We start from the raw sequence: 27,314 nt of genomic DNA on the forward strand, positions 1-27,314 counted from the left end.
AGACCGATATGGTCTAGTGGCTAGGATATCTGGCTCTCACCCAGAAGGCACGGGTTCGATTCCCGGTATCGGAGCGAGTGCTTTTGTACCGCTTTTCAAGAATAGACTTAAGGATATAGGTTTATGAATAGAATTAAGACTTGGTCTAGTGGCTAGGATATCTGGCTGTCACGCAGAAGGGCGGGTTCGATTCCCGGTATCGGAGTGAGTGCTTTTGTAAGGCTTTTGATGAATAAACTTAAAGACACATTTATAGGAATAATATTTTGGGTTGTTCCGACCAGTCAGATATGGTCTAGTGGCTAGGATATCTGGCTCTCATCCAGAAGGCTCGGGTTCGATTCCCGGTATCGGAGCGAGTGCTTTTGTACCGCTTTTCAAGAATAGACTTAACGATATCGGTTTATGAATAGAATGAAGACTTGGGTAAGCAAGTCCGATATGGTCTAGTGGCTAGGATAACTGCTTTTTACCCAGAAGGCCCGGGTTCGATTCCCGGTATCGGAGCGAGTGCTTTTGTACCGCTTTTCAAGAATAGAATTAAGACTTGGTTCAGCAAGTACGATATGGTCTATAGGCTAGGATACCTGGCTTTCACCCAGAAGGCACGGGTTCGATTCCCGGTATCGAAGTGAGTGCTTTTGTACCGCTTTTGATGAATAAACTTAAAGAAACATTTATAGGAATAATATTTTGGGTTGGTCCAACCAGTCCGAAATGGTCTAGTGGCTACGATATCTGGCTCTCACCCAGAAGGCTCGGGTTCGATTCCCGGTATCGGAGCGAGTGTTTTTGTACCGCTTTTCAAGAATAGACTTAAGGATATAGGTTTATGAATAGAATTAAGACTTGGTTAAGCAAGTCCAATATGGTCTAGTGGCTAGGATATCTGGCTTTCACGTAGAAGGCCCGGGTTCGATTCCCGTATCGGAGCGAGTGCTTTTGTACCGCTTTTCAAGAATAGAATTAAGACTTGGTTGAGCAAGTCCGATATGGTCTATAGACTAGGATACCTGGCTTTTACACAGAAGGCACGGGTTCGATTCCCGCTATCGGAGAGAGTGCTTTTGTACCGCTTTTGAAGAATAGACTTAAGGATATAGGTTTATGAATAGAATTAAGACTTGTTTAAGAAAGTCCGATATGGTCTAGTGGCTAGGATATCTAGCTCTCACCCAGAAGGCACGGGTTCGATTCCCGGTATCGGAGTGAGTGCTTTTGTACCGCTTTTGATGAATAAACTTAAAGACACATTTATGGGAATAATATTTTGGGTTGTTCCGCCCAGTGAGATATGGTGTAGTGGCTAGGATATCTGGCTCTCACCCAGAAGGAACGGGTTCGATTCCCGGTATCGGAGCGAGTGCTTTTGTACCGCTTTTCAAGAATAGACTTAACGATATTGGTTTATTAATAGAATTAAGACTTGTTTAAGAAAGACCGATATGGTCTAGTGGCTAGGATATCTGGCTCTCACCCAGACGGCACGGGTTCGATTCCCGGTATCGGAGCGAGTGCTTTTCTACCGCTTTTCAAGAATAGACTTAAGGATATAGGTTTATGAATAGAATTAAGACTTGGTCTAGTGGCTAGGATATCTGGCTGTCACGCAGAAGGGCGGGTTCGATTCCCGGTATCGGAGTGAGTGCTTTTGTAAGGCTTTTGATGAATAAACTTAAAGACACATTTATAGGAATAATATTTTGGTTTGTTCCGACCAGTCAGATATGGTTTAGTGGCTAGGATATCTGGCTCTCATCCAGAAGGCTCGGGTTCGATTCCCGGTATCGGAGCGAGTGCTTTTGTACCGCTTTTCAAGAATAGACTTAACGATATCGGTTTATGAATAGAATGAAGACTTGGTTAAGCAAGTCCGATATGGTCTAATGGCTACGATATCTGGCTCTCACCCAGAAGGCTCGGGTTCGATTCCCGGTATCGGAGCGAGTGTTTTTGTACCGCTTTTCAAGAATAGACTTAAGGATATAGGTTTATGAATAGAATTAAGACTTGGTTAAGCAAGTCCAATATGGTCTAGTGGCTAGGATATCTGGCTTTCACGTAGAAGGCCCGGGTTCGATTCCCGTATCGGAGCGAGTGCTTTTGTACCGCTTTTCAAGAATAGAATTAAGACTTGGTTGAGCAAGTCCGATATGGTCTATAGACTAGGATACCTGGCTTTTACACAGAAGGCACGGGTTCGATTCCCGCTATCGGAGAGAGTGCTTTTGTACCGCTTTTGAAGAATAGACTTAAGGATATAGGTTTATGAATAGAATTAAGACTTGTTTAAGAAAGTCCGATATGGTCTAGTGGCTAGGATATCTAGCTCTCACCCAGAAGGCACGGGTTCGATTCCCGGTATCGGAGTGAGTGCTTTTGTACCGCTTTTGATGAATAAACTTAAAGACACATTTATGGGAATAATATTTTGGGTTGTTCTGCCCAGTGAGATATGGTGTAGTGGCTAGGATATCTGGCTCTCACCCAGAAGGAACGGGTTCGATTCCCGGTATCGGAGCGAGTGCTTTTGTACCGCTTTTCAAGAATAGACTTAACGATATTGGTTTATTAATAGAATTAAGACTTGTTTAAGAAAGACCGATATGGTCTAGTGGCTAGGATATCTGGCTCTCACCCAGAAGGCACGGGTTCGATTCCCGGTATCGGAGCGAGTGCTTTTGTACCGCTTTTCAAGAATAGACTTAAGGATATAGGTTTATGAATAGAATTAAGACTTGGTCTAGTGGCTAGGATATCTGGCTGTCACGCAGAAGGGCGGGTTCAATTCCCGGTATCGGAGTGAGTGCTTTTGTACCGCTTTTGATGAATAAACTTAAAGACACATTTATGGGAATAATATTTTGGGTTGTTCCGACCAGTGAGATATGGTCTAGTGGCTAGGATATCTGGCTCTCACCCAGAAGGACCGGGTTCGATTCCCGGTATCGGAGCGAGTGCTTTTGTACCGCTTTTCAAGAATAGACTTAAGGATATTGGTTTATGAATAGAATTAAGACTTGATTAAGCAAGTCCGATATGGTCTAGTGGCTAGGATATCTGGCTCTCACCCAGAAGGCACGGGTTCGATTCCCGGTATCGGAGCGAGTGCTTTTGTACCGCTTTTCAAGAATAGACTTAAGGATATAGGTTTATGAATAGAATTAAGACTTGGTCTAGTGGCTAGGATATCTGGCTGTCACGCAGAAGGGCGGGTTCAATTCCCGGTATCGGAGTGAGTGCTTTTGTACCGCTTTTGATGAATAAACTTAAAGACACATTTATAGGAATAATATTTTGGATTGGTCCGACCAGTCAGATATGGTCTAGTGGCTAGGATATCTGGCTCTCATCCAGAAGGCTCGGGTTCGATTCCTGGTAACGGAGCGAGTGCTTTTGTACCGCTTTTCAAGAATAGACTTAAGGATATAGGTTTATGAATAGAATTAAGACTGGGTTGAAGAAGTCCGATATGGCCTAGTGGCTAGGATATCTGGCTTTCACCCAGAAGGCCCGGGTTCGATTCCCGGTATCGGAGCGAGTGCTTTTGTACCGCTTTTCAAGAATAGAATTAGGACTTGGTTGATCAAGGACGAGATGGTCTAGTCGCTAGGATACCTGAATTTCACCCAGAAGGCCCGGGTTCGATTCCCGGTATCGGAGCACGTGGTTTTGTACCGCTTTTCAAGAATAGACTTAAGGATATTGGTTTATGAATAGAATTAAGACTTGGTTAAGCAAGTCCGATATGGTCTATTGGCTACGATATCTGGATGTCACGCAGAAGGGCGGGTTCGATTCCCGGTATCGGAGTGAGTGCTTTTGTACCGCTTTTGATGAATAAACTTAAAGACACATTTATGGGAATAATATTTTGGGTTGTTCCGACCAGTGAGATATGGTCTAGTGGCTAGGATATCTGGCTCTCATCCAGAAGGACCGGGCTCGATTCCCGGTATCGGAGCGAGTGCTTTTGTACCGCTTTTCAAGAATAGACTTAAGGATATTGGTTTATGAATAGAATTAAGACTTGATTAAGCAAGTCCTATATTGTCTAGTGGCTAGGATATCTGGCTGTCAGGCAGAAGGGCGGGTTCGATTCCCGATATCGGAGTGAGTGCTTTTGTACCGCTTTTGATGAATAAACTTAAAGACACATTTATAGGAATAATATTTTGGATTGTTCCGAACAGTCAGATATGGTCTAGTGGCTAGGATATCTGGCTCTCATCCAGAAGGCTCGGGTTCGACTCCCGGTATCGGAGCGAGGGCTTTTGTACCGCTTTTCAAGAATAGACTTAAGGATATAGGTTTATGAATAGAATTAAGACTTGGTTGAAGAAGTCCGATATGGTCTAGTGGCTAGGATATCTGGCTTTCACCCAGAAGGCCCGGGTTCGATTCCCGGTATCGGAGCGAGTGGTTTTGTACCGCTTTTCAAGAATAGAAGACTTGGTTGATCAAGGACGATATGGTCTAGTCTCTAGGATACCTGACTTTCACCCAGAATTCCCGGGTTCGATTCCCGGTATCGGAGCACGTGGTTTTGTACCGCTTTTCAAGAATAGACTTAAGGACATAGGTTTATGAATAGAATTAAGACTTGTTTAAGCAAGTCCGATATGGTCTAGTGGCTAGGATATCTGGCTCTCACCCAGAAGGCCCGGGTTCTATTCCCGGTATCGGAGCGAGTGCCATTGTACCGCTTTTCAAGAATAGACTTAAGGATATTGGTTTATGAATAGAATTAAGACTTGGTTAAGCAAGTCCGATATGCTCTAGTGGCTAGGATATCTGGCTGTCACGCAAAAGGGCGGGTTCAATTCCCGGTATCGGAGTGAGTGCTTTTGTACCGCTTTTGATGAATAAACTTAAAGACACATTTATGGGAATAATATTTTGGGTTGTTCCGACCAGTGAGATATGGTCTAGTGGCTAGGATATCTGGCTCTCACCCAGAAGGACCGGGTTCGATTCCCGGTATCGGAGCGAGTGCTTTTGTACCGCTTTTCAAGAATAGACTTAAGGATATTGGTTTATGAATAGAATTAAGACTTGATTAAGCAAGTCCGATATGGTCTAGTGGCTAGGATATCTGGATGTCACGCAGAAGGGCGGGTTCGATTCCCGGTATCGGAGTGAGTGCTTTTGTACCGCTTTTGATGAATAAACTTAAAGACACATTTATAGGAATAATATTTTGGATTGGTCCGACCAGTCAGATATGGTCTAGTGGCTAGGATATCTGGCTCTCATCCAGAAGGCTCGGGTTCGATTCCTGGTAACGGAGCGAGTGCTTTTGTACCGCTTTTCAAGAATAGACTTAAGGATATAGGTTTATGAATAGAATTAAGACTTGGTTGAAGAAGTCCGATATGGCCTAGTGGCTAGGATATCTGGCTTTCACCCAGAAGGCCCGGGTTCGATTCCCGGTATCGGAGCGAGTGCTTTTGTACCGCTTTTCAAGAATAGAATTAGGACTTGGTTGATCAAGGACGAGATGGTCTAGTCGCTAGGATACCTGAATTTCACCCAGAAGGCCCGGGTTCGATTCCCGGTATCGGAGCACGTGGTTTTGTACCGCTTTTCAAGAATAGACTTAAGGATATTGGTTTATAAATAGAATTAAGACTTGGTTAAGCAAGTCCGATATGGTCTATTGGCTAGGATATCTGGATGTCACGCAGAAGGGCGGGTTCGATTCCCGGTATCGGAGTGAGTGCTTTTGTACCGCTTTTGATGAATAAACTTAAAGACACATTTATGGGAATAATATTTTGGGTTGTTCCGACCAGTGAGATATGGTCTAGTGGCTAGGATATCTGGCTCTCATCCAGAAGGACCGGGCTCGATTCCCGGTATCGGAGCTAGTGCTTTTGTACCGCTTTTCAAGAATAGACTTAAGGATATTGGTTTATGAATAGAATTAAGACTTGATTAAGCAAGTCCTATATTGTCTAGTGGCTAGGATATCTGGCTGTCAGGCAGAAGGGCGGGTTCGATTCCCGATATCGGAGTGAGTGCTTTTGTACCGCTTTTGATGAATAAACTTAAAGACACATTTATAGGAATAATATTTTGGATTGTTCCGACCAGTCAGATATGGTCTAGTGGCTAGGATATCTGGCTCTCATCCAGAAGGCTCGGGTTCGACTCCCGGTATCGGAGCGAGTGCTTTTGTACCGCTTTTCAAGAATAGACTTAAGGATATAGGTTTATGAATAGAATTAAGACTTGGTTGAAGAAGTCCGATATGGTCTAGTGGCTAGGATATCTGGCTTTCACCCAGAAGGCCCGGGTTCGATTCCCGGTATTGGAGCGGGTGGTTTTGTACCGCTTTTCAAGAATAGAAGACTTGGTTGATCAAGGACGATATGGTCTAGTCTCTCGGATACCTGACTTTCACCCAGAATTCCCGGGTTCGATTCCCGGTATCGGAGCACGTGGTTTTGTACCGCTTTTCAAGAATAGACTTAAGGACATAGGTTTATGAATAGAATTAAGACTTGTTTAAGCAAGTCCGATATGGTCTAGTGGCTAATATATCTGGCTCTCACCCAGAAGGCCCGGGTTCTATTCCCGGTATCGGAGCGAGTGCCATTGTACCGCTTTTCAAGAATAGACTTAAGGATATTGGTTTATGAATAGAATTAAGACTTGGTTAAGCAAGTCCGATATGCTCTAGTGGCTAGGATATCTGGCTGTCACGCAAAAGGGCGGGTTCAATTCCCGGTATCGGAGTGAGTGCTTTTGTACCGCTTTTGATGAATAAACTTAAAGACACATTTATGGGAATAATATTTTGGGTTGTTCCGACCAGTGAGATATGGTCTAGTGGCTAGGATATCTGGCTCTCACCCAGAAGGACCGGGTTCGATTCCCGGTATCGGAGCGAGTGCTTTTGTACCGCTTTTCAAGAATAGACTTAAGGATATTGGTTTATGAATAGAATTAAGACTTGATTAAGCAAGTCCGATATGGTCTAGTGGCTAGGATATCTGGATGTCACGCAGAAGGGCGGGTTCGATTCCCGGTATCGGAGTGAGTGCTTTTGTACCGCTTTTGATGAATAAACTTAAAGACACATTTATAGGAATAATATTTTGGATTGTTCCGACCAGTCAGATATGGTCTAGTGGCTAGGATATCTGGCTCTCATCCAGAAGGCTCGGGTTCGACTCCCGGTATCGGAGCGAGTGCTTTTGTACCGCTTTTCAAGAATAGACTTAAGGATATAGGTTTATGAATAGAATTAAGACTTGGTTGAAGAAGTCCGATATGGTCTAGTGGCTAGGATATCTGGCTCTCATCCAGAAGGCTCGGGTTCGATTCCTGGTAACGGAGCGAGTGCTTTTGTACCGCTTTTCAAGAATAGACTTAAGGATATAGGTTTATGAATAGAATTAAGACTTGGTTGAAGAAGTCCGATATGGCCTAGTGGCTAGGATATCTGGCTTTCACCCAGAAGGCCCGGGTTCGATTCCCGGTATCGGAGCGAGTGCTTTTGTACCGCTTTTCAAGAATAGAATTAGGACTTGGTTGATCAAGGACGATATGGTCTAGTCGCTAGGATACCTGAATTTCACCCAGAAGGCCCGGGTTCGATTCCCGGTATCGGAGCACGTGGTTTTGTACCGCTTTTCAAGAATAGACTTAAGGATATTGGTTTATGAATAGAATTAAGACTTGGTTAAGCAAGTCCGATATGGTCTATTGGCTAGGATATCTGGATGTCACGCAGAAGGGCGGGTTCGATTCCCGGTATCGGAGTGAGTGCTTTTGTACCGCTTTTGATGAATAAACTTAAAGACACATTTATGGGAATAATATTTTGGGTTGTTCCGACCAGTGAGATATGGTCTAGTGGCTAGGATATCTGGCTCTCACCCAGAAGGACCGGGCTCGATTCCCGGTATCGGAGCGAGTGCTTTTGTACCGCTTTTCAAGAATAGACTTAAGGATATTGGTTTATGAATAGAATTAAGACTTGATTAAGCAAGTCCGATATGGTCTAGTGGCTAGGATATCTGGATGTCACGCAGAAGGGCGGGTTCGATTCCCGGTATCGGAGTGAGTGCTTTTGTACTGCTTTTGATGAATAAACTTAAAGACACATTTATAGGAATAATATTTTGGATTGTTCCGACCAGTCAGATATGGTCTAGTGGCTAGGATATCTGGCTCTCATCCAGAAGGCTCGGGTTCGACTCCCGGTATCGGAGCGAGTGCTTTTGTACCGCTTTTCAAGAATAGACTTAAGGATATAGGTTTATGAATAGAATTAAGACTTGGTTGAAGAAGTCCGATATGGTCTAGTGGCTAGGATATCTGGCTCTCATCCAGAAGGCTCGGGTTCGATTCCTGGTAACGGAGCGAGTGCTTTTGTACCGCTTTTCAAGAATAGACTTAAGGATATAGGTTTATGAATAGAATTAAGACTTGGTTGAAGAAGTCCGATATGGCCTAGTGGCTAGGATATCTGGCTTTCACCCAGAAGGCCCGGGTTCGATTCCCGGTATCGGAGCGAGTGCTTTTGTACCGCTTTTCAAGAATAGAATTAGGACTTGGTTGATCAAGGACGATATGGTCTAGTCGCTAGGATACCTGAATTTCACCCAGAAGGCCCGGGTTCGATTCCCGGTATCGGAGCACGTGGTTTTGTACCGCTTTTCAAGAATAGACTTAAGGATATTGGTTTATGAATAGAATTAAGACTTGGTTAAGCAAGTCCGATATGGTCTATTGGCTAGGATATCTGGATGTCACGCAGAAGGGCGGGTTCGATTCCCGGTATCGGAGTGAGTGCTTTTGTACCGCTTTTGATGAATAAACTTAAAGACACATTTATGGGAATAATATTTTGGGTTGTTCCGACCAGTGAGATATGGTCTAGTGGCTAGGATATCTGGCTCTCACCCAGAAGGACCGGGCTCGATTCCCGGTATCGGAGCGAGTGCTTTTGTACCGCTTTTCAAGAATAGACTTAAGGATATTGGTTTATGAATAGAATTAAGACTTGATTAAGCAAGTCCTATATTGTCTAGTGGCTAGGATATCTGGCTGTCAGGCAGAAGGGCGGGTTCGATTCCCGATATCGGAGTGAGTGCTTTTGTACCGCTTTTGATGAATAAACTTAAAGACACATTTATAGGAATAATATTTTGGATTGTTCCGACCAGTCAGATATGGTCTAGTGGCTAGGATATCTGGCTCTCATCCAGAAGGCTCGGGTTCGACTCCCGGTATCGGAGCGAGTGCTTTTGTACCGCTTTTCAAGAATAGACTTAAGGATATAGGTTTATGAATAGAATTAAGACTTGGTTGAAGAAGTCCGATATGGTCTAGTGGCTAGGATATCTGGCTTTCACCCAGAAGGCCCGGGTTCGATTCCCGGTATCGGAGCGAGTGGTTTTGTACCGCTTTTCAAGAATAGAAGACTTGGTTGATCAAGGACGATATGGTCTAGTCTCTAGGATACCTGACTTTCACCCAGAATTCCCGGGTTCGATTCCCGGTATCGGAGCACGTGGTTTTGTACCGCTTTTCAAGAATAGACTTAAGGACATAGGTTTATGAATAGAATTAAGACTTGTTTAAGCAAGTCCGATATGGTCTAGTGGCTAGGATATCTGGCTCTCACCCAGAAGGCCCGGGTTCTATTCCCGGTATCGGAGCGAGTGCCATTGTACCGCTTTTCAAGAATAGACTTAAGGATATTGGTTTATGAATAGAATTAAGACTTGGTTAAGCAAGTCCGATATGGTCTAGTGGCTAGGATATCTGGCTTTCACCCAGAAGGCCCGGGTTCGATTCCCGGTATCGGAGCGAGTGCTTTTGTACCGCTTTTCAAGAATAGAAGACTTGGCTGATCTAGGACGATATGGTCTAGTCTCTAGGATACCTGACTTTCACCCAGAAGGCCCGGGTTCGATTCCCGGTATCGGAGCTCGTGGTTTTGTACCGCTTTTCAAGAATAGACTTAAGGACATAGGTTTATGAATAGAATTAAGACTTGATTAAGCAAGTCCTATATTGTCTAGTGGCTAGGATATCTGGCTGTCAGGCAGAAGGGCGGGTTCGATTCCCGATATCGGAGTGAGTGCTTTTGTACCGCTTTTGATGAATAAACTTAAAGACACATTTATAGGAATAATATTTTGGATTGTTCCGACCAGTCAGATATGGTCTAGTGGCTAGGATATCTGGCTCTCATCCAGAAGGCTCGGGTTCGACTCCCGGTATCGGAGCGAGTGCTTTTGTACCGCTTTTCAAGAATAGACTTAAGGATATAGGTTTATGAATAGAATTAAGACTTGTTTAAGCAAGTCCGATATGGTCTAGTGGCTAGGATATCTGGCTGTCAGGCAGAAGGGCGGGTTCGATTCCCGATATCGGAGTGAGTGCTTTTGTACCGCTTTTGATGAATAAACTTAAAGACACATTTATAGGAATAATATTTTGGATTGTTTCGACCAGTCAGATATGGTCTAGTGGCTAGGATATCTGGCTTTCACCCAGAAGGCCCGGGTTCGATTCCCGGTATCGGAGCGAGTGGTTTTGTACCGCTTTTCAAGAATAGAAGACTTGGTTGATCAAGGACGATATGGTCTAGTCTCTAGGATACCTGACTTTCACCCAGAATTCCCGGGTTCGATTCCCGGTATCGGAGCACGTGGTTTTGTACCGCTTTTCAAGAATAGACTTAAGGACATAGGTTTATGAATAGAATTAAGACTTGTTTAAGCAAGTCCGATATGGTCTAGTGGCTAGGATATCTGGCTCTCACCCAGAAGGCCCGGGTTCTATTCCCGGTATCGGAGCGAGTGCCATTGTACCGCTTTTCAAGAATAGACTTAAGGATATTGGTTTATGAATAGAATTAAGACTTGGTTAAGCAAGTCCGATATGGTCTAGTGGCTAGGATATCTGGCTTTCACCCAGAAGGCCCGGGTTCGATTCCCGGTATCGGAGCGAGTGCTTTTGTACCGCTTTTCAAGAATAGAAGACTTGGCTGATCAAGGACGATATGGTCTAGTCTCTAGGATACCTGACTTTCACCCAGAAGGCCCGGGTTCGATTCCCGGTATCGGAGCACGTGGTTTTGTACCGCTTTTCAAGAATAGACTTAAGGACATAGGTTTATGAATAGAATTAAGACTTGATTAAGCAAGTCCTATATTGTCTAGTGGCTAGGATATCTGGCTGTGAGGCAGAAGGGCGGGTTCGATTCCCGATATCGGAGTGAGTGCTTTTGTACCGCTTTTGATGAATAAACTTAAAGACACATTTATAGGAATAATATTTTGGATTGTTCCGACCAGTCAGATATGGTCTAGTGGCTAGGATATCTGGCTCTCATCCAGAAGGCTCGGGTTCGACTCCCGGTATCGGAGCGAGTGCTTTTGTACCGCTTTTCAAGAATAGACTTAAGTATATAGGTTTATGAATAGAATTAAGACTTGTTTAAGCAAGTCCGATATGGTCTAGTGGCTAGGATATCTGGCTCTCACCCAGAAGGCCCGGGTTCTATTCCCGGTATCGGAGCGAGTGCCATTGTACCGCTTTTCAAGAATAGACTTAAGGATATTGGTTTATGAATAGAATTAAGACTTGGTTAAGCAAGTCCGATATGCTCTAGTGGCTAGGATATCTGGCTGTCACGCAAAAGGGCGGGTTCAATTCCCGGTATCGGAGTGAGTGCTTTTGTACCGCTTTTGATGAATAAACTTAAAGACACATTTATGGGAATAATATTTTGGGTTGTTCCGACCAGTGAGATATGGTCAAGTGGCTAGGATATCTGGCTCTCACCCAGAAGGACCGGGTTCGATTCCCGGTATCGGAGCGAGTGCTTTTGTACCGCTTTTCAAGAATAGACTTAAGGATATTGGTTTATGAATAGAATTAAGACTTGATTAAGCAAGTCCGATATGGTCTAGTGGCTAGGATATCTGGATGTCACGCAGAAGGGCGGGTTCGATTCCCGGTATCGGAGTGAGTGCTTTTGTACCGCTTTTGATGAATAAACTTAAAGACACATTTATAGGAATAATATTTTGGATTGGTCCGACCAGTCAGATATGGTCTAGTGGCTAGGATATCTGGCTCTCATCCAGAAGGCTCGGGTTCGATTCCTGGTAACGGAGCGAGTGCTTTTGTACCGCTTTTCAAGAATAGACTTAAGGATATAGGTTTATGAATAGAATTAAGACTTGGTTGAAGAAGTCCGATATGGCCTAGTGGCTAGGATATCTGGCTTTCACCCAGAAGGCCCGGGTTCGATTCCCGGTATCGGAGCGAGTGCTTTTGTACCGCTTTTCAAGAATAGAATTAGGACTTGGTTGATCAAGGACGAGATGGTCTAGTCGCTAGGATACCTGAATTTCACCCAGAAGGCCCGGGTTCGATTCCCGGTATCGGAGCACGTGGTTTTGTACCGCTTTTCAAGAATAGACTTAAGGATATTGGTTTATGAATAGAATTAAGACTTGGTTAAGCAAGTCCGATATGGTCTATTGGCTAGGATATCTGGATGTCACGCAGAAGGGCGGGTTCGATTCCCGGTATCGGAGTGAGTGCTTTTGTACCGCTTTTGATGAATAAACTTAAAGACACATTTATGGGAATAATATTTTGGGTTGTTCCGACCAGTGAGATATGGTCTAGTGGCTAGGATATCTGGCTCTCATCCAGAAGGACCGGGCTCGATTCCCGGTATCGGAGCGAGTGCTTTTGTACCGCTTTTCAAGAATAGACTTAAGGATATTGGTTTATGAATAGAATTAAGACTTGATTAAGCAAGTCCTATATTGTCTAGTGGCTAGGATATCTGGCTGTCAGGCAGAAGGGCGGGTTCGATTCCCGATATCGGAGTGAGTGCTTTTGTACCGCTTTTGATGAATAAACTTAAAGACACATTTATAGGAATAATATTTTGGATTGTTCCGAACAGTCAGATATGGTCTAGTGGCTAGGATATCTGGCTCTCATCCAGAAGGCTCGGGTTCGACTCCCGGTATCGGAGCGAGGGCTTTTGTACCGCTTTTCAAGAATAGACTTAAGGATATAGGTTTATGAATAGAATTAAGACTTGGTTGAAGAAGTCCGATATGGTCTAGTGGCTAGGATATCTGGCTTTCACCCAGAAGGCCCGGGTTCGATTCCCGGTATCGGAGCGAGTGGTTTTGTACCGCTTTTCAAGAATAGAAGACTTGGTTGATCAAGGACGATATGGTCTAGTCTCTAGGATACCTGACTTTCACCCAGAATTCCCGGGTTCGATTCCCGGTATCGGAGCACGTGGTTTTGTACCGCTTTTCAAGAATAGACTTAAGGACATAGGTTTATGAATAGAATTAAGACTTGTTTAAGCAAGTCCGATATGGTCTAGTGGCTAGGATATCTGGCTCTCACCCAGAAGGCCCGGGTTCTATTCCCGGTATCGGAGCGAGTGCCATTGTACCGCTTTTCAAGAATAGACTTAAGGATATTGGTTTATGAATAGAATTAAGACTTGGTTAAGCAAGTCCGATATGCTCTAGTGGCTAGGATATCTGGCTGTCACGCAAAAGGGCGGGTTCAATTCCCGGTATCGGAGTGAGTGCTTTTGTACCGCTTTTGATGAATAAACTTAAAGACACATTTATGGGAATAATATTTTGGGTTGTTCCGACCAGTGAGATATGGTCTAGTGGCTAGGATATCTGGCTCTCACCCAGAAGGACCGGGTTCGATTCCCGGTATCGGAGCGAGTGCTTTTGTACCGCTTTTCAAGAATAGACTTAAGGATATTGGTTTATGAATAGAATTAAGACTTGATTAAGCAAGTCCGATATGGTCTAGTGGCTAGGATATCTGGATGTCACGCAGAAGGGCGGGTTCGATTCCCGGTATCGGAGTGAGTGCTTTTGTACCGCTTTTGATGAATAAACTTAAAGACACATTTATAGGAATAATATTTTGGATTGGTCCGACCAGTCAGATATGGTCTAGTGGCTAGGATATCTGGCTCTCATCCAGAAGGCTCGGGTTCGATTCCTGGTAACGGAGCGAGTGCTTTTGTACCGCTTTTCAAGAATAGACTTAAGGATATAGGTTTATGAATAGAATTAAGACTTGGTTGAAGAAGTCCGATATGGCCTAGTGGCTAGGATATCTGGCTTTCACCCAGAAGGCCCGGGTTCGATTCCCGGTATCGGAGCGAGTGCTTTTGTACCGCTTTTCAAGAATAGAATTAGGACTTGGTTGATCAAGGACGAGACGGTCTAGTCGCTAGGATACCTGAATTTCACCCAGAAGGCCCGGGTTCTATTCCCGGTATCGGAGCGAGTGCCATTGTACCGCTTTTCAAGAATAGACTTAAGGATATTGGTTTATGAATAGAATTAAGACTTGGTTAAGCAAGTCCGATATGCTCTAGTGGCTAGGATATCTGGCTGTCACGCAAAAGGGCGGGTTCAATTCCCGGTATCGGAGTGAGTGCTTTTGTACCGCTTTTGATGAATAAACTTAAAGACACATTTATGGGAATAATATTTTGGGTTGTTCCGACCAGTGAGATATGGTCTAGTGGCTAGGATATCTGGCTCTCACCCAGAAGGACCGGGTTCGATTCCCGGTATCGGAGCGAGTGCTTTTGTACCGCTTTTCAAGAATAGACTTAAGGATATTGGTTTATGAATAGAATTAAGACTTGATTAAGCAAGTCCGATATGGTCTAGTGGCTAGGATATCTGGATGTCACGCAGAAGGGCGGGTTCGATTCCCGGTATCGGAGTGAGTGCTTTTGTACAGCTTTTGATGAATAAACTTAAAGACACATTTATAGGAATAATATTTTGGATTGGTCCGACCAGTCAGATATGGTCTAGTGGCTAGGATATCTGGCTCTCATCCAGAAGGCTCGGGTTCGATTCCTGGTAACGGAGCGAGTGCTTTTGTACCGCTTTTCAAGAATAGACTTAAGGATATAGGTTTATGAATAGAATTAAGACTTGGTTGAAGAAGTCCGATATGGCCTAGTGGCTAGGATATCTGGCTTTCACCCAGAAGGCCCGGGTTCGATTCCCGGTATCGGAGCGAGTGCTTTTGTACCGCTTTTCAAGAATAGAATTAGGACTTGGTTGATCAAGGACGAGATGGTCTAGTCGCTAGGATACCTGAATTTCACCCAGAAGGCCCGGGTTCGATTCCCGGTATCGGAGCACGTGGTTTTGTACCGCTTTTCAAGAATAGACTTAAGGATATTGGTTTATGAATAGAATTAAGACTTGGTTAAGCAAGTCCGATATGGTCTATTGGCTAGGATATCTGGATGTCACGCAGAAGGGCGGGTTCGATTCCCGGTATCGGAGTGTGTGCTTTTGTACCGCTTTTGATGAATAAACTTAAAGACACATTTATGGGAATAATATTTTGGGTTGTTCCGACCAGTGAGATATGGTCTAGTGGCTAGGATATCTGGCTCTCATCCAGAAGGACCGGGCTCGATTCCCGGTATCGGAGCGAGTGCTTTTGTACCGCTTTTCAAGAATAGACTTAAGGATATTGGTTTATGAATAGAATTAAGACTTGATTAAGCAAGTCCTATATTGTCTAGTGGCTAGGATATCTGGCTGTCAGGCAGAAGGGCGGGTTCGATTCCCGATATCGGAGTGAGTGCTTTTGTACCGCTTTTGATGAATAAACTTAAAGACACATTTATAGGAATAATATTTTGGATTGTTCCGACCAGTCAGATATGGTCTAGTGGCTAGGATATCTGGCTCTCATCCAGAAGGCTCGGGTTCGACTCCCGGTATCGGAGCGAGTGCTTTTGTACCGCTTTTCAAGAATAGACTTAAGGATATAGGTTTATGAATAGAATTAAGACTTGGTTGAAGAAGTCCGATATGGTCTAGTGGCTAGGATATCTGGCTTTCACCCAGAAGGCCCGGGTTCGATTCCCGGTATCGGAGCGAGTGGTTTTGTACCGCTTTTCAAGAATAGAAGACTTGGTTGATCAAGGACGATATGGTCTAGTCTCTAGGATACCTGACTTTCACCCAGAATTCCCGGGTTCGATTCCCGGTATCGGAGCACGTGGTTTTGTACCGCTTTTCAAGAATAGACTTAAGGACATAGGTTTATGAATAGAATTAAGACTTGTTTAAGCAAGTCCGATATGGTCTAGTGGCTAGGATATCTGGCTCTCACCCAGAAGGCCCGGGTTCTATTCCCGGTATCGGAGCGAGTGCCATTGTACCGCTTTTCAAGAATAGACTTAAGGATATTGGTTTATGAATAGAATTAAGACATGGTTAAGCAAGTCCGATATGGTCTAGTGGCTAGGATATCTGGCTTTCACCCAGAAGGCCCGGGTTCGATTCCCGGTATCGGAGCGAGTGCTTTTGTACCGCTTTTCAAGAATAGAAGACTTGGCTGATCTAGGACGATATGGTCTAGTCTCTAGGATACCTGACTTTCACCCAGAAGGCCCGGGTTCGATTCCCGGTATCGGAGCTCGTGGTTTTGTACCGCTTTTCAAGAATAGACTTAAGGACATAGGTTTATGAATAGAATTAAGACTTGATTAAGCAAGTCCTATATTGTCTAGTGGCTAGGATATCTGGCTGTCAGGCAGAAGGGCGGGTTCGATTCCCGATATCGGAGTGAGTGCTTTTGTACCGCTTTTGATGAATAAACTTAAAGACACATTTATAGGAATAATATTTTGGATTGTTCCGACCAGTCAGATATGGTCTAGTGGCTAGGATATCTGGCTCTCATCCAGAAGGCTCGGGTTCGACTCCCGGTATCGGAGCGAGTGCTTTTGTACCGCTTTTCAAGAATAGACTTAAGGATATAGGTTTATGAATAGAATTAAGACTTGTTTAAGCAAGTCCGATATGGTCTAGTGGCTAGGATATCTGGCTGTCAGGCAGAAGGGCGGGTTCGATTCCCGATATCGGAGTGAGTGCTTTTGTACCGCTTTTGATGAATAAACTTAAAGACACATTTATAGGAATAATATTTTGGATTGTTTCGACCAGTCAGATATGGTCTAGTGGCTAGGATATCTGGCTTTCACCCAGAAGGCCCGGGTTCGATTCCCGGTATCGGAGCGAGTGGTTTTGTACCGCTTTTCAAGAATAGAAGACTTGGTTGATCAAGGACGATATGGTCTAGTCTCTAGGATACCTGACTTTCACCCAGAATTCCCGGGTTCGATTCCCGGTATCGGAGCACGTGGTTTTGTACCGCTTTTCAAGAATAGACTTAAGGACATAGGTTTATGAATAGAATTAAGACTTGTTTAAGCAAGTCCGATATGGTCTAGTGGCTAGGATATCTGGCTCTCACCCAGAAGGCCCGGGTTCTATTCCCGGTATCGGAGCGAGTGCCATTGTACCGCTTTTCAAGAATAGACTTAAGGATATTGGTTTATGAATAGAATTAAGACTTGGTTAAGCAAGTCCGATATGGTCTAGTGGCTAGGATATCTGGCTTTCACCCAGAAGGCCCGGGTTCGATTCCCGGTATCGGAGCGAGTGCTTTTGTACCGCTTTTCAAGAATAGAAGACTTCGCTGATCAAGGACGATATGGTCTAGTCTCTAGGATACCTGACTTTCACCCAGAAGGCCCGGGTTCGATTCCCGGTATCGGAGCACGTGGTTTTGTACCGCTTTTCAAGAATAGACTTAAGGACATAGGTTTATGAATAGAATTAAGACTTGGTTAAGCAAGTCCGATATGCTCTAGTGGCTAGGATATCTGGCTGTCACGCAAAAGGGCGGGTTCAATTCCCGGTATCGGAGTGAGTGCTTTTGTACCGCTTTTGATGAATAAACTTAAAGACACATTTATGGGAATAATATTTTGGGTTGTTCCGACCAGTGAGATATGGTCTAGTGGCTAGGATATCTGGCTCTCACCCAGAAGGACCGGGTTCGATTCCCGGTATCGGAGCGAGTGCTTTTGTACCGCTTTTCAAGAATAGACTTAAGGATATTGGTTTATGAATAGAATTAAGACTTGATTAAGCAAGTCCGATATGGTCTAGTGGCTAGGATATCTGGATGTCACGCAGAAGGGCGGGTTCGATTCCCGGTATCGGAGTGAGTGCTTTTGTACCGCTTTTGATGAATAAACTTAAAGACACATTTATAGGAATAATATTTTGGATTGGTCCGACCAGTCAGATATGGTCTAGTGGCTAGGATATCTGGCTCTCATCCAGAAGGCTCGGGTTCGATTCCTGGTAACGGAGCGAGTGCTTTTGTACCGCTTTTCAAGAATAGACTTAAGGATATAGGTTTATGAATAGAATTAAGACTTGGTTGAAGAAGTCCGATATGGCCTAGTGGCTAGGATATCTGGCTTTCACCCAGAAGGCCCGGGTTCGATTCCCGGTATCGGAGCGAGTGCTTTTGTACCGCTTTTCAAGAATAGAATTAGGACTTGGTTGATCAAGGACGAGATGGTCTAGTCGCTAGGATACCTGAATTTCACCCAGAAGGCCCGGGTTCGATTCCCGGTATCGGAGCACGTGGTTTTGTACCGCTTTTCAAGAATAGACTTAAGGATATTGGTTTATGAATAGAATTAAGACTTGGTTAAGCAAGTCCGATATGGTCTATTGGCTAGGATATCTGGATGTCACGCAGAAGGGCGGGTTCGATTCCCGGTATCGGAGTGAGTGCTTTTGTACCGCTTTTGATGAATAAACTTAAAGACACATTTATGGGAATAATATTTTGGGTTGTTCCGACCAGTGAGATATGGTCTAGTGGCTAGGATATCTGGCTCTCATCCAGAAGGACCGGGCTCGATTCCCGGTATCGGAGCGAGTGCTTTTGTACCGCTTTTCAAGAATAGACTTAAGGATATTGGTTTATGAATAGAATTAAGACTTGATTAAGCAAGTCCTATATTGTCTAGTGGCTAGGATATCTGGCTGTCAGGCAGAAGGGCGGGTTCGATTCCCGATATCGGAGTGAGTGCTTTTGTACCGCTTTTGATGAATAAACTTAAAGACACATTTATAGGAATAATATTTTGGATTGTTCCGACCAGTCAGATATGGTCTAGTGGCTAGGATATCTGGCTCTCATCCAGAAGGCTCGGGTTCGACTCCCGGTATCGGAGCGAGTGCTTTTGTACCGCTTTTCAAGAATAGACTTAAGGATATAGGTTTATGAATAGAATTAAGACTTGGTTGAAGAAGTCCGATATGGTCTAGTGGCTAGGATATCTGGCTTTCACCCAGAAGGCCCGGGTTCGATTCCCGGTATCGGAGCGAGTGGTTTTGTACCGCTTTTCAAGAATAGAAGACTTGGTTGATCAAGGACGATATGGTCTAGTCTCTAGGATACCTGACTTTCACCCAGAATTCCCGGGTTCGATTCCCGGTATCGGAGCACGTGGTTTTGTACCGCTTTTCAAGAATAGACTTAAGGACATAGGTTTATGAATAGAATTAAGACTTGTTTAAGCAAGTCCGATATGGTCTAGTGGCTAGGATATCTGGCTCTCACCCAGAAGGCCCGGGTTCTATTCCCGGTATCGGAGCGAGTGCCATTGTACCGCTTTTCAAGAATAGACTTAAGGATATTGGTTTATGAATAGAATTAAGACTTGGTTAAGCAAGTCCGATATGGTCTAGTGGCTAGGATATCTGGCTTTCACCCAGAAGGCCCGGGTTCGATTCCCGGTATCGGAGCGAGTGCTTTTGTACCGCTTTTCAAGAATAGAAGACTTGGCTGATCTAGGACGATATGGTCTAGTCTCTAGGATACCTGACTTTCACCCAGAAGGCCCGGGTTCGATTCCCGGTATCGGAGCTCGTGGTTTTGTACCGCTTTTCAAGAATAGACTTAAGGACATAGGTTTATGAATAGAATTAAGACTTGATTAAGCAAGTCCTATATTGTCTAGTGGCTAGGATATCTGGCTGTCAGGCAGAAGGGCGGGTTCGATTCCCGATATCGGAGTGAGTGCTTTTGTACCGCTTTTGATGAATAAACTTAAAGACACATTTATAGGAATAATATTTTGGATTGTTCCGACCAGTCAGATATGGTCTAGTGGCTAGGATATCTGGCTCTCATCCAGAAGGCTCGGGTTCGACTCCCGGTATCGGAGCGAGTGCTTTTGTACCGCTTTTCAAGAATAGACTTAAGGATATAGGTTTATGAATAGAATTAAGACTTGTTTAAGCAAGTCCGATATGGTCTAGTGGCTAGGATATCTGGCTGTCAGGCAGAAGGGCGGGTTCGATTCCCGATATCGGAGTGAGTGCTTTTGTACCGCTTTTGATGAATAAACTTAAAGACACATTTATAGGAATAATATTTTGGATTGTTTCGACCAGTCAGATATGGTCTAGTGGCTAGGATATCTGGCTTTCACCCAGAAGGCCCGGGTTCGATTCCCGGTATCGGAGCGAGTGGTTTTGTACCGCTTTTCAAGAATAGAAGACTTGGTTGATCAAGGACGATATGGTCTAGTCTCTAGGATACCTGACTTTCACCCAGAATTCCCGGGTTCGATTCCCGGTATCGGAGCACGTGGTTTTGTACCGCTTTTCAAGAATAGACTTAAGGACATAGGTTTATGAATAGAATTAAGACTTGTTTAAGCAAGTCCGATATGGTCTAGTGGCTAGGATATCTGGCTCTCACCCAGAAGGCCCGGGTTCTATTCCCGGTATCGGAGCGAGTGCCATTGTACCGCTTTTCAAGAATAGACTTAAGGATATTGGTTTATGAATAGAATTAAGACTTGGTTAAGCAAGTCCGATATGGTCTAGTGGCTAGGATATCTGGCTTTCACCCAGAAGGCCCGGGTTCGATTCCCGGTATCGGAGCGAGTGCTTTTGTACCGCTTTTCAAGAATAGAAGACTTGGCTGATCAAGGACGATATGGTCTAGTCTCTAGGATACCTGACTTTCACCCAGAAGGCCCGGGTTCGATTCCCGGTATCGGAGCACGTGGTTTTGTACCGCTTTTCAAGAATAGACTTAAGGACATAGGTTTATGAATAGAATTAAGACTTGATTAAGAAACCCTATATTGTCTAGTGGCTAGGATATCTGGCTGTGAGGCAGAAGGGCGGGTTCGATTCCCGATATCGGAGTGAGTGCTTTTGTACCGCTTTTGATGAATAAACTTAAAGACACATTTATAGGAATAATATTTTGGATTGTTCCGACCAGTCAGATATGGTCTAGTGGCTAGGATATCTGGCTCTCATCCAGAAGGCTCGGGTTCGACTCCCGGTATCGGAGCGAGTGCTTTTGTACCGCTTTTCAAGAATAGACTTAAGTATATAGGTTTATGAATAGAATTAAGACTTGTTTAAGCAAGTCCGATATGGTCTAGTGGCTAGGATATCTGGCTCTCACCCAGAAGGCCCGGGTTCTATTCCCGGTATCGGAGCGAGTGCCATTGTACCGCTTTTCAAGAATAGACTTAAGGATATTGGTTTATGAATAGAATTAAGACTTGGTTAAGCAAGGCCGATATGCTCTAGTGGCTAGGATATCTGGCTGTCACGCAAAAGGGCGGGTTCAATTCCCGGTATCGGAGTGAGTGCTTTTGTACCGCTTTTGATGAATAAACTTAAAGACACATTTATGGGAATAATATTTTGGGTTGTTCCGACCAGTGAGATATGGTCAAGTGGCTAGGATATCTGGCTCTCACCCAGAAGGACCGGGTTCGATTCCCGGTATCGGAGCGAGTGCTTTTGTACCGCTTTTCAAGAATAGACTTAAGGATATTGGTTTATGAATAGAATTAAGACTTGATTAAGCAAGTCCGATATGGTCTAGTGGCTAGGATATCTGGATGTCACGCAGAAGGGCGGGTTCGATTCCCGGTATCGGAGTGAGTGCTTTTGTACCGCTTTTGATGAATAAACTTAAAGACACATTTATAGGAATAATATTTTGGATTGGTCCGACCAGTCAGATATGGTCTAGTGGCTAGGATATCTGGCTCTCATCCAGAAGGCTCGGGTTCGATTCCTGGTAACGGAGCGAGTGCTTTTGTACCGCTTTTCAAGAATAGACTTAAGGATATAGGTTTATGAATAGAATTAAGACTTGGTTGAAGAAGTCCGATATGGCCTAGTGGCTAGGATATCTGGCTTTCACCCAGAAGGCCCGGGTTCGATTCCCGGTATCGGAGCGAGTGCTTTTGTACCGCTTTTCAAGAATAGAATTAGGACTTGGTTGATCAAGGACGAGATGGTCTAGTCGCTAGGATACCTGAATTTCACCCAGAAGGCCCGGGTTCGATTCCCGGTATCGGAGCACGTGGTTTTGTACCGCTTTTCAAGAATAGACTTAAGGATATTGGTTTATGAATAGAATTAAGACTTGGTTAAGCAAGTCCGATATGGTCTATTGGCTAGGATATCTGGATGTCACGCAGAAGGGCGGGTTCGATTCCCGGTATCGGAGTGAGTGCTTTTGTACCGCTTTTGATGAATAAACTTAAAGACACATTTATGGGAATAATATTTTGGGTTGTTCCGACCAGTGAGATATGGTCTAGTGGCTAGGATATCTGGCTCTCATCCAGAAGGACCGGGCTCGATTCCCGGTATCGGAGCGAGTGCTTTTGTACCGCTTTTCAAGAATAGACTTAAGGATATTGGTTTATGAATAGAATTAAGACTTGATTAAGCAAGTCCTATATTGTCTAGTGGCTAGGATATCTGGCTGTCAGGCAGAAGGGCGGGTTCGATTCCCGATATCGGAGTGAGTGCTTTTGTACCGCTTTTGATGAATAAACTTAAAGACACATTTATAGGAATAATATTTTGGATTGTTCCGAACAGTCAGATATGGTCTAGTGGCTAGGATATCTGGCTCTCATCCAGAAGGCTCGGGTTCGACTCCCGGTATCGGAGCGAGGGCTTTTGTACCGCTTTTCAAGAATAGACTTAAGGATATAGGTTTATGAATAGAATTAAGACTTGGTTGAAGAAGTCCGATATGGTCTAGTGGCTAGGATATCTGGCTTTCACCCAGAAGGCCCGGGTTCGATTCCCGGTATCGGAGCGAGTGGTTTTGTACCGCTTTTCAAGAATAGAAGACTTGGTTGATCAAGGACGATATGGTCTAGTCTCTAGGATACCTGACTTTCACCCAGAATTCCCGGGTTCGATTCCCGGTATCGGAGCACGTGGTTTTGTACCGCTTTTCAAGAATAGACTTAAGGACATAGGTTTATGAATAGAATTAAGACTTGTTTAAGCAAGTCCGATATGGTCTAGTGGCTAGGATATCTGGCTCTCACCCAGAAGGCCCGGGTTCTATTCCCGGTATCGGAGCGAGTGCCATTGTACCGCTTTTCAAGAATAGACTTAAGGATATTGGTTTATGAATAGAATTAAGACTTGGTTAAGCAAGTCCGATATGCTCTAGTGGCTAGGATATCTGGATGTCACGCAAAAGGGCGGGTTCAATTCCCGGTATCGGAGTGAGTGCTTTTGTACCGCTTTTGATGAATAAACTTAAAGACACATTTATGGGAATAATATTTTGGGTTGTTCCGACCAGTGAGATATGGTCTAGTGGCTAGGATATCTGGCTCTCACCCAGAAGGACCGGGTTCGATTCCCGGTATCGGAGCGAGTGCTTTTGTACCGCTTTTCAAGAATAGACTTAAGGATATTGGTTTATGAATAGAATTAAGACTTGATTAAGCAAGTCCGATATGGTCTAGTGGCTAGGATATCTGGATGTCACGCAGAAGGGCGGGTTCGATTCCCGGTATCGGAGTGAGTGCTTTTGTACCGCTTTTGATGAATAAACTTAAAGACACATTTATAGGAATAATATTTTGGATTGGTCCGACCAGTCAGATATGGTCTAGTGGCTAGGATATCTGGCTCTCATCCAGAAGGCTCGGGTTCGATTCCTGGTAACGGAGCGAGTGCTTTTGTACCGCTTTTCAAGAATAGACTTAAGGATATAGGTTTATGAATAGAATTAAGACTTGGTTGAAGAAGTCCGATATGGCCTAGTGGCTAGGATATCTGGCTTTCACCCAGAAGGCCCGGGTTCGATTCCCGGTATCGGAGCGAGTGCTTTTGTACCGCTTTTCAAGAATAGAATTAGGACTTGGTTGATCAAGGACGAGATGGTCTAGTCGCTAGGATACCTGAATTTCACCCAGAAGGCCCGGGTTCGATTCCCGGTATCGGAGCACGTGGTTTTGTACCGCTTTTCAAGAATAGACTTAAGGATATTGGTTTATGAATAGAATTAAGACTTGGTTAAGCAAGTCCGATATGGTCTATTGGCTAGGATATCTGGATGTCACGCAGAAGGGCGGGTTCGATTCCCGGTATCGGAGTGAGTGCTTTTGTACCGCTTTTGATGAATAAACTTAAAGACACATTTATGGGAATAATATTTTGGGTTGTTCCGACCAGTGAGATATGGTCTAGTGGCTAGGATATCTGGCTCTCATCCAGAAGGACCGGGCTCGATTCCCGGTATCGGAGCGAGTGCTTTTGTACCGCTTTTCAAGAATAGACTTAAGGATATTGGTTTATGAATAGAATTAAGACTTGATTAAGCAAGTCCTATATTGTCTAGTGGCTAGGATATCTGGCTGTCAGGCAGAAGGGCGGGTTCGATTCCCGATATCGGAGTGAGTGCTTTTGTACCGCTTTTGATGAATAAACTTAAAGACACATTTATAGGAATAATATTTTGGATTGTTCCGACCAGTCAGATATGGTCTAGTGGCTAGGATATCTGGCTCTCATCCAGAAGGCTCGGGTTCGACTCCCGGTATCGGAGCGAGTGCTTTTGTACCGCTTTTCAAGAATAGACTTAAGGATATAGGTTTATGAATAGAATTAAGACTTGGTTGAAGAAGTCCGATATGGTCTAGTGGCTAGGATATCTGGCTTTCACCCAGAAGGCCCGGGTTCGATTCCCGGTATTGGAGCGAGTGGTTTTGTACCGCTTTTCAAGAATAGAAGACTTGGTTGATCAAGGACGATATGGTCTAGTCTCTCGGATACCTGACTTTCACCCAGAATTCCCGGGTTCGATTCCCGGTATCGGAGCACGTGGTTTTGTACCGCTTTTCAAGAATAGACTTAAGGACATAGGTTTATGAATAGAATTAAGACTTGTTTAAGCAAGTCCGATATGGTCTAGTGGCTAGGATATCTGGCTCTCACCCAGAAGGCCCGGGTTCTATTCCCGGTATCGGAGCGAGTGCCATTGTACCGCTTTTCAAGAATAGACTTAAGGATATTGGTTTATGAATAGAATTAAGACTTGGTTAAGCAAGTCCGATATGCTCTAGTGGCTAGGATATCTGGCTGTCACGCAAAAGGGCGGGTTCAATTCCCGGTATCGGAGTGAGTGCTTTTGTACCGCTTTTGATGAATAAACTTAAAGACACATTTATGGGAATAATATTTTGGGTTGTTCCGACCAGTGAGATATGGTCTAGTGGCTAGGATATCTGGCTCTCACCCAGAAGGACCGATTTCGATTCCCGGTATCGGAGCGAGTGCTTTTGTACCGCTTTTCAAGAATAGACTTAAGGATATTGGTTTATGAATAGAATTAAGACTTGATTAAGCAAGTCCGATATGGTCTAGTGGCTAGGATATCTGGATGTCACGCAGAAGGGCGGGTTCGATTCCCGGTATCGGAGTGAGTGCTTTTGTACCGCTTTTGATGAATAAACTTAAAGACACATTTATAGGAATAATATTTTGGATTGGTCCGACCAGTCAGATATGGTCTAGTGGCTAGGATATCTGGCTCTCATCCAGAAGGCTCGGGTTCGATTCCTGGTAACGGAGCGAGTGCTTTTGTACCGCTTTTCAAGAATAGACTTAAGGATATAGGTTTATGAATAGAATTAAGACTTGGTTGAAGAAGTCCGATATGGCCTAGTGGCTAGGATATCTGGCTTTCACCCAGAAGGCCCGGGTTCGATTCCCGGTATCGGAGCGAGTGCTTTTGTACCGCTTTTCAAGAATAGAATTAGGACTTGGTTGATCAAGGACGAGATGGTCTAGTCGCTAGGATACCTGAATTTCACCCAGAAGGCCCGGGTTCGATTCCCGGTATCGGAGCACGTGGTTTTGTACCGCTTTTCAAGAATAGACTTAAGGATATTGGTTTATGAATAGAATTTAGACTTGGTTAAGCAAGTCCGATATGGTCTATTGGCTAGGATATCTGGATGTCACGCAGAAGGGCGGGTTCGATTCCCGGTATCGGAGTGAGTGCTTTTGTACCGCTTTTGATGAATAAACTTAAAGACACATTTATGGGAATAATATTTTGGGTTGTTCCGACCAGTGAGATATGGTCTAGTGGCTAGGATATCTGGCTCTCATCCAGAAGGACCGGGCTCGATTCCCGGTATCGGAGCGAGTGCTTTTGTACCGCTTTTCAAGAATAGACTTAAGGATATTGGTTTATGAATAGAATTAAGACTTTATTAAGCAAGTCCTATATTGTCTAGTGGCTAGGATATCTGGCTGTCAGGCAGAAGGGCGGGTTCGATTCCCGATATCGGAGTGAGTGCTTTTGTACCGCTTTTGATGAATAAACTTAAAGACACATTTATAGGAATAATATTTTGGATTGTTCCGACCAGTCAGATATGGTCTAGTGGCTAGGATATCTGGCTCTCATCCAGAAGGCTCGGGTTCGACTCCCGGTATCGGAGCGAGTGCTTTTGTACCGCTTTTCAAGAATAGACTTAAGGATTTAGGTTTATGAATAGAATTAAGACTTGGTTGAAGAAGTCCGATATGGTCTAGTGGCTAGGATATCTGGCTTTCATCCAGAAGGCCCGGGTTCGATTCCCGGTATCGGAGCGAGTGGTTTTGTACCGCTTTTCAAGAATAGAAGACTTGGTTGATCAAGGACGATATGGTCTAGTCTCTAGGATACCTGACTTTCACCCAGAATTCCCGGGTTCGATTCCCGGTATCGGAGCACGTGGTTTTGTACCGCTTTTCAAGAATAGACTTAAGGACATAGGTTTATGAATAGAATTAAGACTTGTTTAAGCAAGTCCGATATGGTCTAGTGGCTAGGATATCTGGCTCTGACCCAGAAGGCCCGGGTTCTATTCCCGGTATCGGAGCGAGTGCCATTGTACCGCTTTTCAAGAATAGACTTAAGGATATTGGTTTATGAATAGAATTAAGACTTGGTTAAGCAAGTCCGATATGCTCTGGTGGCTAGGATATCTGGCTGTCACGCAAAAGGGCGGGTTCAATTCCCGGTATCGGAGTGAGTGCTTTTGTACCGCTTTTGATGAATAAACTTAA

General features: G+C 44.3%; 48 non-coding genes across 48 annotated transcripts; all 48 read left to right on the plus strand.

Annotated features, from left to right (window-relative positions):
* The first annotated feature begins 2 nt into the window (after positions 1–2).
* Positions 3–74, plus strand: TRNAE-CUC (transfer RNA glutamic acid (anticodon CUC)). Its single transcript has one exon. It is a non-coding gene; the product is annotated as a tRNA-Glu (tRNA).
* Positions 75–284: 210 nt separating this feature from the next.
* TRNAE-CUC (transfer RNA glutamic acid (anticodon CUC)) lies at positions 285–356 on the plus strand. Its single transcript has one exon. It is a non-coding gene; the product is annotated as a tRNA-Glu (tRNA).
* Positions 357–1,137: 781 nt separating this feature from the next.
* Positions 1,138–1,209, plus strand: TRNAE-CUC (transfer RNA glutamic acid (anticodon CUC)). Its single transcript has one exon. It is a non-coding gene; the product is annotated as a tRNA-Glu (tRNA).
* Positions 1,210–2,298: 1,089 nt separating this feature from the next.
* On the plus strand, positions 2,299–2,370 carry TRNAE-CUC (transfer RNA glutamic acid (anticodon CUC)). Its single transcript has one exon. It is a non-coding gene; the product is annotated as a tRNA-Glu (tRNA).
* Positions 2,371–2,600: 230 nt separating this feature from the next.
* Positions 2,601–2,672, plus strand: TRNAE-CUC (transfer RNA glutamic acid (anticodon CUC)). Its single transcript has one exon. It is a non-coding gene; the product is annotated as a tRNA-Glu (tRNA).
* A 361-nt stretch (positions 2,673–3,033) lies between these two features.
* Positions 3,034–3,105, plus strand: TRNAE-CUC (transfer RNA glutamic acid (anticodon CUC)). Its single transcript has one exon. It is a non-coding gene; the product is annotated as a tRNA-Glu (tRNA).
* Positions 3,106–3,466: 361 nt separating this feature from the next.
* Positions 3,467–3,538, plus strand: TRNAE-UUC (transfer RNA glutamic acid (anticodon UUC)). The gene has a single exon. It is a non-coding gene; the product is annotated as a tRNA-Glu (tRNA).
* An 806-nt stretch (positions 3,539–4,344) lies between these two features.
* TRNAE-UUC (transfer RNA glutamic acid (anticodon UUC)) lies at positions 4,345–4,416 on the plus strand. Its single transcript has one exon. It is a non-coding gene; the product is annotated as a tRNA-Glu (tRNA).
* Positions 4,417–4,616: 200 nt separating this feature from the next.
* On the plus strand, positions 4,617–4,688 carry TRNAE-CUC (transfer RNA glutamic acid (anticodon CUC)). The gene has a single exon. It is a non-coding gene; the product is annotated as a tRNA-Glu (tRNA).
* Positions 4,689–5,369: 681 nt separating this feature from the next.
* Positions 5,370–5,441, plus strand: TRNAE-UUC (transfer RNA glutamic acid (anticodon UUC)). Its single transcript has one exon. It is a non-coding gene; the product is annotated as a tRNA-Glu (tRNA).
* Positions 5,442–6,247: 806 nt separating this feature from the next.
* TRNAE-UUC (transfer RNA glutamic acid (anticodon UUC)) lies at positions 6,248–6,319 on the plus strand. The gene has a single exon. It is a non-coding gene; the product is annotated as a tRNA-Glu (tRNA).
* A 1,104-nt stretch (positions 6,320–7,423) lies between these two features.
* TRNAE-UUC (transfer RNA glutamic acid (anticodon UUC)) lies at positions 7,424–7,495 on the plus strand. The gene has a single exon. It is a non-coding gene; the product is annotated as a tRNA-Glu (tRNA).
* A 957-nt stretch (positions 7,496–8,452) lies between these two features.
* TRNAE-UUC (transfer RNA glutamic acid (anticodon UUC)) lies at positions 8,453–8,524 on the plus strand. Its single transcript has one exon. It is a non-coding gene; the product is annotated as a tRNA-Glu (tRNA).
* An 806-nt stretch (positions 8,525–9,330) lies between these two features.
* Positions 9,331–9,402, plus strand: TRNAE-UUC (transfer RNA glutamic acid (anticodon UUC)). The gene has a single exon. It is a non-coding gene; the product is annotated as a tRNA-Glu (tRNA).
* Positions 9,403–9,602: 200 nt separating this feature from the next.
* Positions 9,603–9,674, plus strand: TRNAE-CUC (transfer RNA glutamic acid (anticodon CUC)). Its single transcript has one exon. It is a non-coding gene; the product is annotated as a tRNA-Glu (tRNA).
* A 79-nt stretch (positions 9,675–9,753) lies between these two features.
* On the plus strand, positions 9,754–9,825 carry TRNAE-UUC (transfer RNA glutamic acid (anticodon UUC)). The gene has a single exon. It is a non-coding gene; the product is annotated as a tRNA-Glu (tRNA).
* A 651-nt stretch (positions 9,826–10,476) lies between these two features.
* Positions 10,477–10,548, plus strand: TRNAE-UUC (transfer RNA glutamic acid (anticodon UUC)). Its single transcript has one exon. It is a non-coding gene; the product is annotated as a tRNA-Glu (tRNA).
* A 200-nt stretch (positions 10,549–10,748) lies between these two features.
* On the plus strand, positions 10,749–10,820 carry TRNAE-CUC (transfer RNA glutamic acid (anticodon CUC)). Its single transcript has one exon. It is a non-coding gene; the product is annotated as a tRNA-Glu (tRNA).
* A 79-nt stretch (positions 10,821–10,899) lies between these two features.
* Positions 10,900–10,971, plus strand: TRNAE-UUC (transfer RNA glutamic acid (anticodon UUC)). The gene has a single exon. It is a non-coding gene; the product is annotated as a tRNA-Glu (tRNA).
* A 501-nt stretch (positions 10,972–11,472) lies between these two features.
* TRNAE-CUC (transfer RNA glutamic acid (anticodon CUC)) lies at positions 11,473–11,544 on the plus strand. Its single transcript has one exon. It is a non-coding gene; the product is annotated as a tRNA-Glu (tRNA).
* Positions 11,545–12,225: 681 nt separating this feature from the next.
* Positions 12,226–12,297, plus strand: TRNAE-UUC (transfer RNA glutamic acid (anticodon UUC)). Its single transcript has one exon. It is a non-coding gene; the product is annotated as a tRNA-Glu (tRNA).
* An 806-nt stretch (positions 12,298–13,103) lies between these two features.
* On the plus strand, positions 13,104–13,175 carry TRNAE-UUC (transfer RNA glutamic acid (anticodon UUC)). The gene has a single exon. It is a non-coding gene; the product is annotated as a tRNA-Glu (tRNA).
* Positions 13,176–13,375: 200 nt separating this feature from the next.
* TRNAE-CUC (transfer RNA glutamic acid (anticodon CUC)) lies at positions 13,376–13,447 on the plus strand. The gene has a single exon. It is a non-coding gene; the product is annotated as a tRNA-Glu (tRNA).
* A 681-nt stretch (positions 13,448–14,128) lies between these two features.
* On the plus strand, positions 14,129–14,200 carry TRNAE-UUC (transfer RNA glutamic acid (anticodon UUC)). The gene has a single exon. It is a non-coding gene; the product is annotated as a tRNA-Glu (tRNA).
* An 806-nt stretch (positions 14,201–15,006) lies between these two features.
* Positions 15,007–15,078, plus strand: TRNAE-UUC (transfer RNA glutamic acid (anticodon UUC)). The gene has a single exon. It is a non-coding gene; the product is annotated as a tRNA-Glu (tRNA).
* An 806-nt stretch (positions 15,079–15,884) lies between these two features.
* Positions 15,885–15,956, plus strand: TRNAE-UUC (transfer RNA glutamic acid (anticodon UUC)). Its single transcript has one exon. It is a non-coding gene; the product is annotated as a tRNA-Glu (tRNA).
* A 200-nt stretch (positions 15,957–16,156) lies between these two features.
* Positions 16,157–16,228, plus strand: TRNAE-CUC (transfer RNA glutamic acid (anticodon CUC)). Its single transcript has one exon. It is a non-coding gene; the product is annotated as a tRNA-Glu (tRNA).
* Positions 16,229–16,307: 79 nt separating this feature from the next.
* TRNAE-UUC (transfer RNA glutamic acid (anticodon UUC)) lies at positions 16,308–16,379 on the plus strand. Its single transcript has one exon. It is a non-coding gene; the product is annotated as a tRNA-Glu (tRNA).
* Positions 16,380–17,030: 651 nt separating this feature from the next.
* Positions 17,031–17,102, plus strand: TRNAE-UUC (transfer RNA glutamic acid (anticodon UUC)). Its single transcript has one exon. It is a non-coding gene; the product is annotated as a tRNA-Glu (tRNA).
* Positions 17,103–17,302: 200 nt separating this feature from the next.
* TRNAE-CUC (transfer RNA glutamic acid (anticodon CUC)) lies at positions 17,303–17,374 on the plus strand. The gene has a single exon. It is a non-coding gene; the product is annotated as a tRNA-Glu (tRNA).
* A 79-nt stretch (positions 17,375–17,453) lies between these two features.
* On the plus strand, positions 17,454–17,525 carry TRNAE-UUC (transfer RNA glutamic acid (anticodon UUC)). The gene has a single exon. It is a non-coding gene; the product is annotated as a tRNA-Glu (tRNA).
* Positions 17,526–18,327: 802 nt separating this feature from the next.
* Positions 18,328–18,399, plus strand: TRNAE-UUC (transfer RNA glutamic acid (anticodon UUC)). Its single transcript has one exon. It is a non-coding gene; the product is annotated as a tRNA-Glu (tRNA).
* Positions 18,400–19,205: 806 nt separating this feature from the next.
* TRNAE-UUC (transfer RNA glutamic acid (anticodon UUC)) lies at positions 19,206–19,277 on the plus strand. The gene has a single exon. It is a non-coding gene; the product is annotated as a tRNA-Glu (tRNA).
* A 200-nt stretch (positions 19,278–19,477) lies between these two features.
* Positions 19,478–19,549, plus strand: TRNAE-CUC (transfer RNA glutamic acid (anticodon CUC)). The gene has a single exon. It is a non-coding gene; the product is annotated as a tRNA-Glu (tRNA).
* Positions 19,550–19,628: 79 nt separating this feature from the next.
* On the plus strand, positions 19,629–19,700 carry TRNAE-UUC (transfer RNA glutamic acid (anticodon UUC)). The gene has a single exon. It is a non-coding gene; the product is annotated as a tRNA-Glu (tRNA).
* Positions 19,701–20,351: 651 nt separating this feature from the next.
* TRNAE-UUC (transfer RNA glutamic acid (anticodon UUC)) lies at positions 20,352–20,423 on the plus strand. The gene has a single exon. It is a non-coding gene; the product is annotated as a tRNA-Glu (tRNA).
* Positions 20,424–20,623: 200 nt separating this feature from the next.
* TRNAE-CUC (transfer RNA glutamic acid (anticodon CUC)) lies at positions 20,624–20,695 on the plus strand. Its single transcript has one exon. It is a non-coding gene; the product is annotated as a tRNA-Glu (tRNA).
* Positions 20,696–20,774: 79 nt separating this feature from the next.
* On the plus strand, positions 20,775–20,846 carry TRNAE-UUC (transfer RNA glutamic acid (anticodon UUC)). Its single transcript has one exon. It is a non-coding gene; the product is annotated as a tRNA-Glu (tRNA).
* A 500-nt stretch (positions 20,847–21,346) lies between these two features.
* On the plus strand, positions 21,347–21,418 carry TRNAE-CUC (transfer RNA glutamic acid (anticodon CUC)). The gene has a single exon. It is a non-coding gene; the product is annotated as a tRNA-Glu (tRNA).
* A 681-nt stretch (positions 21,419–22,099) lies between these two features.
* TRNAE-UUC (transfer RNA glutamic acid (anticodon UUC)) lies at positions 22,100–22,171 on the plus strand. Its single transcript has one exon. It is a non-coding gene; the product is annotated as a tRNA-Glu (tRNA).
* An 806-nt stretch (positions 22,172–22,977) lies between these two features.
* Positions 22,978–23,049, plus strand: TRNAE-UUC (transfer RNA glutamic acid (anticodon UUC)). The gene has a single exon. It is a non-coding gene; the product is annotated as a tRNA-Glu (tRNA).
* Positions 23,050–23,249: 200 nt separating this feature from the next.
* TRNAE-CUC (transfer RNA glutamic acid (anticodon CUC)) lies at positions 23,250–23,321 on the plus strand. The gene has a single exon. It is a non-coding gene; the product is annotated as a tRNA-Glu (tRNA).
* Positions 23,322–24,002: 681 nt separating this feature from the next.
* On the plus strand, positions 24,003–24,074 carry TRNAE-UUC (transfer RNA glutamic acid (anticodon UUC)). Its single transcript has one exon. It is a non-coding gene; the product is annotated as a tRNA-Glu (tRNA).
* An 806-nt stretch (positions 24,075–24,880) lies between these two features.
* TRNAE-UUC (transfer RNA glutamic acid (anticodon UUC)) lies at positions 24,881–24,952 on the plus strand. The gene has a single exon. It is a non-coding gene; the product is annotated as a tRNA-Glu (tRNA).
* A 200-nt stretch (positions 24,953–25,152) lies between these two features.
* On the plus strand, positions 25,153–25,224 carry TRNAE-CUC (transfer RNA glutamic acid (anticodon CUC)). Its single transcript has one exon. It is a non-coding gene; the product is annotated as a tRNA-Glu (tRNA).
* A 681-nt stretch (positions 25,225–25,905) lies between these two features.
* Positions 25,906–25,977, plus strand: TRNAE-UUC (transfer RNA glutamic acid (anticodon UUC)). Its single transcript has one exon. It is a non-coding gene; the product is annotated as a tRNA-Glu (tRNA).
* Positions 25,978–26,783: 806 nt separating this feature from the next.
* TRNAE-UUC (transfer RNA glutamic acid (anticodon UUC)) lies at positions 26,784–26,855 on the plus strand. Its single transcript has one exon. It is a non-coding gene; the product is annotated as a tRNA-Glu (tRNA).
* Positions 26,856–27,055: 200 nt separating this feature from the next.
* On the plus strand, positions 27,056–27,127 carry TRNAQ-CUG (transfer RNA glutamine (anticodon CUG)). Its single transcript has one exon. It is a non-coding gene; the product is annotated as a tRNA-Gln (tRNA).
* Positions 27,128–27,314: the final 187 nt, after the last annotated feature.

This window comes from Phalangium opilio, unplaced genomic scaffold (assembly GCF_054372755.1).
Source record: "Phalangium opilio isolate 3A_F unplaced genomic scaffold, DU_Popi_V2 ptg000054l_1, whole genome shotgun sequence".
NCBI classification, from domain to species: domain Eukaryota; kingdom Metazoa; phylum Arthropoda; class Arachnida; order Opiliones; family Phalangiidae; genus Phalangium; species Phalangium opilio.